Genomic DNA, 12,069 nt, shown 5'->3' on the forward strand with positions numbered 1-12,069 from the left:
TCTGTTGCGAGCAGCACGGTGTCTGTTGTGAGCAGCACGGTGTCTGTTGCGAGCAGCACGGTGTCTGTTGTGAGCAGCACGGTGTCTGTTGCGAGCAGCACGGTGTCTGTTGTGAGCAGCACGGTGTCTGTTGCGAGCAGCACGGTGTCTGTTGCGAGCAGCACGGTGTCTGTTGTGAGCAGCACGGTGTCTGTTGCGAGCAGCACGGTGTCTGTTGTGAGCAGCACGGTGTCTGTTGCGAGCAGCACGGTGTCTGTTGCGAGCAGCACGGTGTCTGTTGCCTTGTGGCAGCACGGTGTCTGTTGCGAGCAGCACGGTGTCTGTTGCGAGCAGCACGGTGTCTGTTGCTCGCAGCACGGTGTCTGTTGCGAGCAGCACGGTGTCTGCAGACATCGCAGCTATCGCGATGTTCACCTGAAGAAGGGCGCTTGTGTTGCGTTTGAAACGTCGTGATTTATTTTATTTTATTTCTACCTACGTGACTTTACCGAAAGAACCAAAGAGTATGAAACGATCTGATAATAACTCTGTAACTGCGGTGCAACCCCCCTCTTCCCCCCCCCCCCCATCAACAATCCCTCCGTCACGGAGCCCACTTCTCATCCCCACAAATAACCCGACGGAGCGCAAGGTTGTCAATGTTCCATTGCCCTAACGGCGCTATTTTATTCATCAAATCGAGGCCTCACGCACAGTGTCCCTTGTTTTACACAAGTTAATGCATGTGATGTTGCATGTCAGAGCTATAGGCGACAATAAGTGCTGATTCAGCTAAAGCGTGCGTCGAGTTGCTCTTGAATATTACATTTGCCGCAAGTTGTACATACACGTCTCCTCTATGTGTTATAATTGATCTTTGCTTAATATGCCTTGGCGTTTTTACTATTGAGCAGTGTTCGCAACACTGTGAGTTAAACAAAGGGACTGTAATATGCGTGTGGGGTGAGATATGGGTGATCTGTGTGAGAATGGATTCTATAGCCACGTGGCTGCATGAAGCAGTGGTGCAATGGTTAGCGCACTGTGCTCTGAGTTTGATTCCTGGCCACGGCAAACATCAGCAGAGAGTGATATTTGAACTGATCCTCAACCCTTTCCTTCACCAATCTGCGCTGATCAGCTTGGTGCAGTCTGTGCCGGACAATCCACACGATTGACCTGTCAGCAGGTCTTAACGATATACAAAAGTTGCTCGACATGATTTGCTTAAGTTAAAGATATATATTTCTAACTGATTCGTCCCCGTGTGTCCTCGCTCTGTTTCTGTGTTCCCATCGCTCATTGGCCCCATCCTTGCACACGAGATTTGACTTTTCTGTGGATTTTTTTCACCCAGTGAAATCCTTTACTGCTCTACTAGTTGCCTAAAATAGCACCGCGCTAACAGTTTTCAGAGCAGGGCGGCGGGATAAAAAAAACGAAATGTGAGAACTCGCGGTACATTGTCTCATTGGCATGTAAGGGCACATCTGCCTCGAGGCACGTGGTAGACGCAGGATGTCTGCTGGGCATGTGCTGCTCCCAATGATTCATGACTTAAAATCAATGCTTTTGTTCGCCATACATACATGGAATCGTTCTCGGATTTAATTATTACCACTGAGCTATTGCGCTCTTTTTCAGAAGCGACCTGGCCATCACAAATGATAGTTCGACGAAGTGGCTTATCACGTGGAAATTTAGAGCAGCCAAATACTCGAAACGCATGTTTCTGAATGACCACGGGGAGAACATGCAAACTCCCAATATACAGCAGGCGTCTGGGTCGGGATCGGACCCACGGCCTGGATTCTCAAACTCGCGACGAATCGTGAGTTTGAGAGTGGAACAGTTTGTATAACCACGCCGATTTTGTGAGAATATCTCTCGGGCGAATAGTCGCAACTAAAAGCAGGGAGCAGTGGGCCCGGAGACAACGGAGAACAAAACGCGAGGGATCACAGGCGAGAGGCGTGCCAGTGCGATGAGATGAATGGCACGGATGGCACGTGCGGAACAGAACGACTGAGCGAGAGCACACGGGGATGAGACACGACACGAGACGGGGAGTGCAAGAGACTTGACGGACGGAGGCAGTCGACACATGGACCACCAATGTGCAAAGAAGAAAGTTAAGACGATTGTTGAATCCCGTGACCCAGAATCGTAATTGACCCATGACCCTGAATCGTGATAATTCTTGCATTCGCTGATGGTGGCGGTGTGGCGGGCGATGGGCCTTGGCGATTAATTGCTTCACATAAAATGTACCCCCTTACCCCCCCCCGCCCCCCCCCCCATTCACTGTCCGGCTTCTCAAGTTTGTTTTGTTTAAAAAAATCCGAGCGCTTTATTTAGTTGGGGGGGGGGGGGGTGCGGGTGTTGTCAAGAGCCGTCGCTTCTCTTTCTTGAACTTAAATTTCGATTTAAAGCTTTCGTGACTGCAGGGATTCATATTCTTGGTTCTTTTGGTAAGGTCACGTATAAGGGAAAAAATAAAACAATAAAATTATCGCGAAGTTTCGATTGCAACACAAGCAATCATCATCAGGTGTGAAAAGCACAGCAATATATATATCTTTTTTAAATTCTTGCTGTGATTTTATTGTTTTATTTTTATTATTTTATTTTTCCCCTTCTACGTGACTTTACCGAAAGAACCAAGAATATACTTCCGGAACTTCTTCAGTCGGTAGAGACTCGCGCGTTACAACCGTGTCATCATCAAATCGCCTCGGAGGGGTGGGCGGGGGCAAACTGCGCAAGACAGAGCGACAGTCCTCTCGGAGTCGCTTCAATCGTCCTCCTCCGCGTCGACGAATTGTTCAAAATGCCGTCGGTCCAACCGCAAAAAAAACCTCGCACACGTGCTTGCTGCAACCTTCACTTTTACGTGCAGCGCTTGACTCCGCTATCTTAACGGTTTGCATTTGCGTCTGTGTCTTCACTGTGAGTCCGTGGGGAGCAGTAGTTGGAGGGGTCAGCGGCACCGCTGCTACGGACCTGGCAACCCGAGTTCGATTCCCGCTCTCGGCCACCAACACCAGGTGACGATTTCCTGAACCGGTCCTGGGCCCTGCCCTAAGCTGAGTCGGCATCAAAATGAGTGCCTGGTGCGGTGTGTGAAAATCGGCACTGGGGAGACAAAGGCGGCCGGCCGTGGTGTTGGCCACTTGCCCTCTCGTGTGCAATGCCAAGCCTTCACAAGTGTTCGTTACCAGCACGTGCCGCAACAGCGACTTTGTCTATAAGGCCACGCTAATGGAGAGCGGTCAAGACGCTCATGAAAACCGCTCGAGACAAGCGTGCACTACTACATCATGGGACCTCCTTTGCCAGTGTCAAAATATAAGAATAGGGTTTCCCCCTTTTTTCTGGCAAAAAACAGGAAGTGTTAAGATGTTAAAGCACCAAACTGAAATCTTTTTGCAAGGAATCATGTCTGCATTAACCACAGATACTTGTGGTGAAAATACAAACAAAAAACATGCTCTGACAGCATATGCATCGTCTTTGAAACTGTCAAAGCGTGTTTTTTGTTTGTATTTTCACCACAAGTATCTGCGGTTAATGCAGACATGATTCCTTGCAAAAAGGTTTCAGTTTAGTGTTTCAAAAATCTTAACACCTGTTTTGTTGCCAGAAAAAAGGGGGAAACCTCTTCTTCCAAGCGTGGACTCATCGCACAGTGTATATAAGTCCAGGAGGACATTACTATCAGATGGTTGGTAACAAATTACCAAAACAACTGCTGCACTATGTAAATCAATAACTTGGGTGAAAAATCGGTGCTCTCCAAATGTGAGTTTAATTTCTTAGCTTATCAGAAAACAGTTTATCAATAATAATTAATTTGTGTCCCCCTTTGTCCGTCCACTGCTGGATGAGGGCCTGCTCATGCCACGTTGATCTTCGGAGCGTTGCTTCGTGGAAGTGCTTTGGAACCAGTTTAGAGATCACTTGCCACGGATTTAGCCATGTCCTGAGACTCAAACTCGGCTCGCTGTGCCACTCTTGCCTCCGCATCTTGGGGGACCGTGAATGAATGAATGCCTTACCCGACTGATATAAGAGAAGTCATCTACAATTTAAAGCGATCAAAATTTTAATGCCATTCTGTCGTTTTCATGACCCCGCCCTTCCCTGTGGCTCCATAGAAAGTTACAGGCGCAGCTGTGCTCGTAGTATTCGGTTTGTGCCGCAGATAATGTGCCAAGCGAGGAAAATACAATCGCGAATGATTTCCATCCTCGGCAGCGCGTGAGCCACGGTACCGTCACATCGAGAGTGGCAATGCCCATTAGGAAAGGGTGGCCGTGGGAAAGACCGAGTTAGAGACACCCCCCCTCCCACCACTGTGTGTGCCACGTTGTGCTCCACAGGTGTGTCCGCACGCCCCGACCAAGCAAAAAAAAGCCGAGCAACTCGACATAACGCCGGCAACGACTTGGCTGGCAGTGGCGCTTTATCTGCAACGGGTTACGTCTCGCCACCTCCCTTCTCCCGACAGCGGGGTCTTTAATTATTGTTTTCAGGCCTTGTCACGTTCGCCAAGAAACACTCGCAGCGTAAACAGGATACATTCCTGCTGACGATTGCCAGCTCACGCGGCGCGTTCTTAAGCAAGCTGTCTGCAGGCCATAGAGGTGTGGACATTGATTACAGGGCACTCCATTACTCTGCCGGGCCTGGAATCTCCTCCATCCCTTTCATGCCGCACCCAATCCCACCTTGCGTGAGTGCGCGTGCGTGGTGTGTGGTGCGCTCGTGAACAGCACTTGCCCCCAACAGTCTGTACAGGCTATACGGGGGATCTTTGTCTTCGTCTGTGTGTGGCGGTGTGCATGGGGAGGGGGGAGAGGGCGGCGTAGTTGTTGGCGCTTCCAACCAAGCGGCTCACGGCCAACATCAGTGACGGATATCTGAACCGCTCCTGGGCCTTCCCAAGGCTTAAAAACAAAACAAAATCAGCTTCAAATGAGAATCTGCGCCGTGTAAACATCGGCGATGGGAGAACAAAGGTCGTGGCGCTAGCCACACCATCACCTCGTGCACCATTCCGGCCTTCGTAGCGGCTTAGTGAGTAACACCTGCCACAGTCGTCCGTTTGGCAATGTGGCAGACTCCTGTTTTGTTTGCATGGACGGTGAGTGATTGCATAATGGCTCGTGCCATGCAATGCACTTCCAAGCACCCCGGGTTCCATTCCTAAAAGTAGATAATCCCGATGGCAAGTGATATTTATAATTATTAATACATCATGTCATGTATGTATTTATTTGCCCAGGAAAGCCCTTGCGAAATCTCAAGAACTTTCGAGTGGAATCTGGTTTCAGTTGTTTGCCTATTTCCATTCGTGGATGTTTTGCGTGTTTTCAAACCTGGTCGGGCTCTCCCCTAGATCAGCTCGGCTTAAAACAGTACCTGCTATCATATGGCCACGGTTATCAGCAATGGGGAAGCAAAGGGTTTATCATGGGCCAGCCCTATGAAGGCTGGTGTGCTACACCAGCCTTCATAGTTGCTCACCAACAACACGCGCCCCAAACAGACTGAACGGCTTAATAAAGGGACCATCTCTTGGATGTTCACCTCCGTACGTCGGTGCTCTTGGCAAGCTCGCGCGTGCCTGCGGAGCCCTCTGCCCTCCGAACCACACAACCCGAGCTCCCATTCACGCCCACGGCTACCGGCGCCTGCCAAAGAGGCGAGCGGCGGCGCCGCCTCCCCGGCGTTCAAGTTCGCCGCGTTGCTCCGAATCTCCTGTCGACTCACGGCGTGCCTGCCCTTAACAGGCGCTCGCAAACAGTCCTCGCCCTCCTCACGGCCGATGTGGGGTACACACGGCGATTGGTGGTGGTGGTGGTGGTGGGACCTTCTCGTCTGTGTTTTTGCCCCCCCCACCCCGAGCTGAATAGTCCCCGGACACGTGAGCGCGCCCGCCCTTCCGCACGCGCGCGCGGCAGTTGGCGGGGAATGCGCGGGCGCGCGCCCAGCGACGTTGCCCACCACCGAAAGCCACAGGCGGCACAAACAGGAAGCCCCAGGAATGTCTCCGTCTCTGCACCTCATCGTCCTGCCACGAGTTCACTCCCATCTCACGCTCTCTCTCTCTCTCTCTCCCCCTGTCCATCTCCCTGTCTGTCTCTATTCATGTCTCTGCGTCTGTCTGATCCTCCCTGTGTCTAGCTCTCTCTCCATGTCTGTGCCTCTCCTCCCTGTCTGTCTGTCCACCTCCATGTCTGGTTGTTGGTATGTCTCCTTGTCCATTTCCCTGTCTGTCCATCTTTCTATCTATCTCTGTCTGTCTGTCTCCTTGGTTGCTAACCACTTCATTTCGCAATTGTTCTCCGCGTCGCTCTTTCCCTCCCACTAAATGACTCAATGTCCTCTCGATCTCCTCTCATCACCATCATCATCATCAGCCACTGCTGGATGAAGGCCACTACTAGCTGCCACCATCTCTCACCGTCCTGCGACAGAGCGAACCATCTGGCACTTACACACGAGTTGACTTCACCACTCCATCTCCACGGTGGACGTCCTATGCGTTATCGTTCATCTTCCTCTCTGAGCTACGCGGTTTTTTTTTTTTGCCGCAAGCTGCAAATGCTCCACGGATACCTTCCCACAGGGTGTGTACCGCTCACTTAATCCCCATTTCACTCTCTCCCGTTTGTTTTCTTTCGATTGCCTCTCTTTTTCCATTCCTCAATTTGGCACCGAGTAACTGGGTAACGGCCAGGTATTTCGGTGCCCGGTTTAAGATTGTATTGGCACCGCCCTCGGCTTTTGTAACAAACATGGTTTATAAAAAATATATATATTTAATGGTTCCTGCACTTGAGTTTTCGCAGGCGTAGAGAGCCTTTTTGAGTTGTGTGCGCTCAACTTTCTCTTCCCTCCCCTTCACCACCCCCCCCCCCCCCGGTCCCTCTCTCTTACTCTCTCAAAATGTTTGGTTTTCCACTCTCCATATTCACTGCCATCCCAGACCCAAATGTCACTTGCTCATTTGACACGGATGCCAACTGTCAGTGAAGGGTGTAAATTCTCACAGCCTCCTCCTGCGAGATCGCCTGCGCTGAAAGGAACTGCGCCATCAGCCTGGGTGACCTAATGCCCATTGAAACCTTCACCGGAAGCAGCTGTACACTGACTGAATTGTGTGTACAATTCAGCGAACGATTTAAACATAGTCGGTCATATACCATGTACCATGTACATATATACGAGGGAAATATACTGCGATTTCTAGGGTCCCGCTCGCATCTGTGGCGAGTGATGTATTAACCGGTCTTGGACACCTTCCCTCCCTTCCTGCTATGACCAACTTGCAGTGACCAGTGTGGTGAAGTATGGTCAAACAATCCCGCATGACCGACATAGCGTGGAGAAGCCTTTAACCACCAGTAGGTTGACAAAGCCTGTAACTTATTATTAATTTATATTCTTAGTTTTTTCGGTAAAGTCACGTTGAAGAGAAACAACAAAATAACAAAATATATATATAAAACAATAAAAAAATTTCACGACGTTTCGACCATAACTCAAACGGTCATCATCAGGTGTGTTGGTTTGCATAAATTTATTTTTAAACGGCACAAATAAAATAAAACGGCACAAATAAAATAAAAATAAATTTATGCAAACCAACACACCTGATGATGACCGTTTGAGTTATGGTCGAAACGTCGTGAGAATTTTTTATTGTTTTATATATATTTTGTTATTTTGTTGTTTCTCTTCAACGTGACTTTACCGAAAAAACTAAGAATATGAATTACTGCAGTCACGAAAGCTTTAAATCAAAATTTATTATTAATTGTTCTGAATGCACATATGGGGTCTATACAAGTCATTGACAATCACTGCATAATAGGACTGAACTGATGGCGACTGACCGGGTGAGTGATGTTCATTCTAACGGCGTTCTACAAGGGCTAGGGGAGTCTATGATTATCACTAAAACAAAAACAAATGCTGAAACTAACCTTTTAGAATTTGGACCCCCCCAAAGATCACAGCTGCGGGAGCTGATTGTCCCTATCGCAGGGCAGGGTCAGCCTCGTGTTGTACATCGTTTCGAGGCTGTGTTAAACACTTGGAAATGTACAATCCGCATCATCGGCGAACCAAGTGATGTGCCTCTCATTGAGTGTGACACGAAAGTCAATACAAATCAGAGAAACGTGCTGTCCTTTACTGATGCTAAATGCAAATAATAAAAATAATAAGGATGAAATATGTTAATGTTTCTTTCAGTAGGACAGGGAAAAAATGTGGTGTTTTGGTTGGCTGGCCTTCATTACAAACACGGCTCTTATATATTTTAAAGATGGGCAATAAACCTGAATTCCTACATTTACTGTCATTCGTTTTAAGAATCTGTGCACGAACTCTGAAGCAGTCAAATACTCTCCACACAACTGTTTTACGGCATTCTCCAGATTATAAGACACGCTGAAAAACGAAGACACACACCAGAACTTGTTCCCAGTGTCAATAAACTATGCAAATCTGATCACGCACACACCTGCTGCATTATAAGATGCATTATAAGATGGTTTACATATAACTCTCTGTCCATGGTTGCCAGGTCTGAGAATCAAACTCTGGTTGCTGAGTTCACAGTGCGGTGCTAATCACTGTGCCACTGCTCCCCAAACTAGATAGATATCCATTATTTCATACCAGTCAATAACTAAAAGCACAGTAAATAAATTATTATATGGTCCATGGGGTATTCATATGAATGTATATACATATGACCCTAATTTACACGTGTCATCTGAATTAATGATCACTATTCCAGGTATTGTTACTGTGTCCAGTGTAAAATAAAGATGTTGAACTCAGTGGTGAAGGAAGGGGATGGATATTTATTAGTCTGCGATTTCGTCCTCGGCACATTTTCATAAACTCGGAAGGTTTTAGAGCAGCATATCCAGCAGTGGCGAATAAACTCTGGAGGGATTGCGAGCCAACACCCAGCAACCTACACCGACCCCCGTTCTACAATAAACACCGTGTACTCGTGGCATTGTGGGTAAATGTATTTATGAGGTGTCCTGACATCGGTGCAGACCAAGTTTAAATTTAAAGTTTCAATATATATTTTGCTTGTAATAAGGTTTCGTTGACGTGAAATGGGATAGCGTTGAATTCCACAAGCAAAGGGTTTAAGTTACTAAACCATCCGTGGCCGTGAAGAATTGCTATGCTAGGAATCTCCGAGGCCCTATTAGCCCTATACCCTGGTGTTTGTACATGACGGCTTATGTGCGCGGTGCAAATTAAGCACCTTATTTTTGAAGCTTCTGCAGACGGCACCTGTTCTAAAGGAGAGCGTGACAGACGCGACTCGCCCGAGCTGCAACGGGAGGGGAACCCACGTGGGCTTCCGAGATCAGAAAAAATATATATATACCGTGATCTGAAGCGCCAGTGGATCTTTTCCAACAGGTTTTTTAGAGCAACTCAATGCGGGTGTTCAGAAAAAAAAAGCCGACGTGAAACTTTCCCCTTCAAGTTTTGCTCCACACTCACGGATCGCTTCCGAATGTTTTGCCGACATCACAATCTGCTGATGTTTTAAACGGCGGTGTTTGCATTTTTGATCGGTGATTTTTTTTTGTTCGACCCCCTCGAGTATTTGAGCCGTCTCGCCAACGAGGGAAGAGGTCTGCGCTTTAACAAAAGTGAGCAAATCCCACATTGCGCGTGTGTGTGTGTACGTGTTAGTGTGCCTGGGACGTGTATCTAATGAGGAGTAATCTGAATGGTTTTATGAGACACACAAAATAAGACAAGCCCACTGCGTTACAGTCATGTCTTAGTACGTACTGATACATAACGGCAAGATGCAATGAAGCGAGGAGCGGTGATGCTTCACATCTTGCATTTTGCACGGGATGTGTGCACCGCGTTTCTCAACGCCGCATCTCACGGCTAATCTGTTTCACGTGAGGATGGCCAGAACAGCGACTTGCTGATGATCAACGAGGGGCGTGGCTCGGCTACGCTGCTGAGCCGCTCCAACGACGAAGCTCCCGGTCACAACCGAGCACGGCATTGAATTCGCTGAGAGAGTGCCGCCAATTGCCTTTTGTTATTAAACCGATAAATCGGTGTCGCAATTGCAAATAGCATCCATTGTGATAAAAATATATATAAGAATAGGTTTTACCCTTTCTGGCAATACAACAGGTGTTAAGATGCTCAAACACCAAATAAAAACCTTCGTGTAAGGAATCTTGTCTGCATTAACCACAGATACTTGTGGTGAACATGATAATGTATGCATTGTCTTTGAAACCGATTGGCCTACATCAGAGACAGCCTTCTTATTTTTCCATACTTTGATACTGGCAAAAAGCTCCCTATTTTTATGTTTTACGTCCATTGTCTGAGCAGCCTCTGGCCTTAATTACCTTAAGTGCACAGCTGCGCCTTGAATTCAAAGATGCGGAGGCTGCAGAGAGGTTTCTTGTTGAGTTTCAGGGAGGGGGAAATGTCCCTCACATCTCAGCGGCACCCATTTCATCTGAAACCTGGTAAACACCAGAACGGTCCCAACGCTTCCCAGAATATAACCAGCCGTGACATTTCTCCCATTCTCCGTGCACGCGGCTTTTTATATCCATACTGTTGCTACGCTCCTATAAATAGACCTGGGCGCAGCCAGCTCCGGAGGGGGGCCCACACAGATCCCCGGCTCCCGGTAGCTGTCGGGCGAGGTTGACACAGCTTCAGGCATTCGCGATCTTGGGGCGAAGTGGAGCGTTGTTGTTGGGTGGGACTATGAAGAGCGCTCTCGAGTGCGGCACCCAGAGCCCGTAAGTTGGCTGGCCTGGTGGCGGGTTTAGCAAGCGATTTTCAATTTTCCTGCTCCACGTTGGAATTGGAGCAGACGAACTGGATGTGCAATCCACTTCCTTCCAGCATCCCCGGCCGCGATTCGGCAATGTGCAGAAGTGCCATCGTGGAGGAGTTAATTGGCTAGCGGTGCTCTTTGTTTTAAAGCATTGCACACCGAAGCACTTTTCTTCCTAATTACAGATACAATTTATATTTGTGTGAATATAATGGCATCTCAAGAGCCTGTATAGAAACGGCGAATAACATTCCTACAAACGACCGGGCCCTCCATTGGAGAATGGTCCGTCGTGTTTGTGTTACCAGTGGATTCTTTAAAGTCGCGACGAGAAAGCATTGGTTGAACTCGCGTTAAAGTATTTAAAATTGAGCGCAGCAACAACAAGACACACTCCGGCACGGTTGTGCGTTTGCAGTGGAGGAGGCGCGCGTGTGTGCGTGCGTGTGCGTGTGTCAAGGGTGCACCATCTGGAATTTGTGTTGGCTGCAGGAGCAGCTCCGATTATTCGGGAGTGGGTGGGATGAGGCTGTGGGAGTGGACGTAGCGGAATTTGTTTCCGCAGATCAACTTTGAAATGTAGAACTCGGCTTCTCTCACCCGTGCAGACAATCCCACCCTCGTGCTGTTGGTTTCCATTTTGAAATGTCAGACACGGGAGCAATGACCTTTCCTGGCAGGTAAACGACTTGTGAGAAGGGGAGGGGGAGTATATAGGACGGATGTATAGAGAGGAACACAGACCAGAGAACATATGCAAATTGCAGATACCAAATTGACTGTTTAGACAAGTAAGGTGGATTGGGCAGGATCCATTGCCCTCAGAGATGATTGCCGATAGACGGTAATGGATATGAAAGGGCAATGAAAGGATGCACGGGTGTGATATGGATTATGGCATCACAAGAACGGTGATAGTGATGGCATGGGGAGGCCTTCATCCAGCAGTGGATAGACAATGGCTCCTAATGATGAGTAAGTGAGCTCTGAAGGCCTTGCATGAAATATTTTGTATAAATTGCGAATCATTTATTTTAATGTACGTGAATATTAATGTTTGCCAGGCAAGCCTCACAGACTTTCATAACTTTTTGCAGAAGGGTCCTGCATTGGGATGTTTGGTCAATTCCGTTAATGAGTGTTCGGCACGTGGAAGAAAAACCTCCGTGCCTGGGAGAGGAGAGCCTTGTACACACGATGGGACCGCACACTCA

This window comes from Petromyzon marinus, chromosome 18, assembly GCF_048934315.1.
Source record: "Petromyzon marinus isolate PM22_M1 ecotype Great Lakes invasive population chromosome 18, UKy_Petmar_22M1.pri1.0, whole genome shotgun sequence".
Taxonomy (NCBI): Eukaryota; Metazoa; Chordata; class Hyperoartia; order Petromyzontiformes; family Petromyzontidae; genus Petromyzon; species Petromyzon marinus.